The sequence below is a fragment of the Eupeodes corollae genome, chromosome 2 (assembly GCF_945859685.1).
Source record: "Eupeodes corollae chromosome 2, idEupCoro1.1, whole genome shotgun sequence".
Taxonomy (NCBI): Eukaryota; Metazoa; Arthropoda; class Insecta; order Diptera; family Syrphidae; genus Eupeodes; species Eupeodes corollae.
The window spans coordinates 93808863-93810327 of NC_079148.1; positions in this window are offsets into that span (position 1 = coordinate 93808863).

Here is a 1465-nt window from a genome sequence, read left to right on the forward strand (position 1 = left end):
GAGTCTTTCTAAAAGATTTTTAGAAAGATGTCTGTGCGTGCGTGTGTACGTACGTTCGTACGTCCATACGTTCGCGACGTTTTTTTCGTCGTCCATAGCTCAAGAACCAGAAGAGATATCGACTTCAAATAAATTTTGTTATACAGATAATAAGGCAGAAAGAAGCAGAAAGGGCTCTCAAGAAAATTGCGTGGGTGGTTTTTTTACCATAGCAGTTTGAAAAAAAAGGTGAAAATTTTGGTTAACCCTTAATATCTTACGAACCAAAAACGCTAGAGACTTGAATTAAATTTTATATAATAGTTTGTAACGTGATACCAAATAGGTATATTTTTTGAAAAAAAATCAATATAACGGTTTTTTTTTTTTAAATCAATAAAACTGAAAAAAAAATTTGTCACCTCCAAAATTTTGCGACTGAAATATGATTTCATCTTTAAATCAATTTTGTGCAACGAAGAATAATGTTTTTGACATCTAATAAAATTTTGAGAAAAATCTAATTGACAGTTTTTTTATAAAAAATAAAAATCTAAAAAAAAACATTACTCAAAGTTCGTAAAAATAGAATATCGATTCAAATATCTTTTCAAAAACTTGAAATTTAGGCTTCAAGCTTATTTTATCTTATAAGAAATATTGTTTTCAACATTTTGAAAAATGTTGAGAAAAATCGAATTGACAGTTTTTTTACAAAAAATAAAAACCTAAAAAAAAATTTATAAAAGTTGGTAAAAATTGATTTTCGACTCGAATATCTTTTCAAAACTTTGAGATATTGGCTTTAATTTACTTTTATCTTTCAAAAAATCTTGTTGTCAACATTCAGTTAAAGTTTGAAAAAAATCGAAATGACAGTTTTTTTTACAAAAAATAAAAAACTAAAAAAAAATTTATAAAAGTTGGTAAAAATTGATTTTCGACTCAAATATCTTTTCAAAACTTTGAGATATTGGCTTTAATTTACTTTTATCTTTCAAAAAATCTTGTTGTCAACATTCAGTTAAAGTTTGAAAAAAATCGAATTGACAGTTTTTTTACAAAAAATAAAAACCTGAAAAAAATGTATAAAAGTTGGTAAAAATTGATTTTCGACTCAAATATCTCTTCAAAAATTTTAAATTTTGGCTTCAACTAATTTTATCTTATAAGAAATATTGTTTTCAACATTTGGTAAAATTTTTAAAAAATCCGAATTGACAGTTTTTTACAAAAAATAAAACTCTAAAAAAAAGCAATACCTGCTAAAACTTGGTAAAAATTTACTTTCGGCTCAAATAGCTTTTCAAAAATTAAAAATATTGGCTTCAATCTTATTTTATTTCAGAGAAAATATTGTTTTCGATATTCAGTAATTTTTATATAAAAATCCAACAGTCCGTTTTTTCATAAAAAATAAAATCTACAAAAAATAGTGCCCAAATTTGGTAAAAATACATATAGACAATCTTTAAAGCAAGACAAA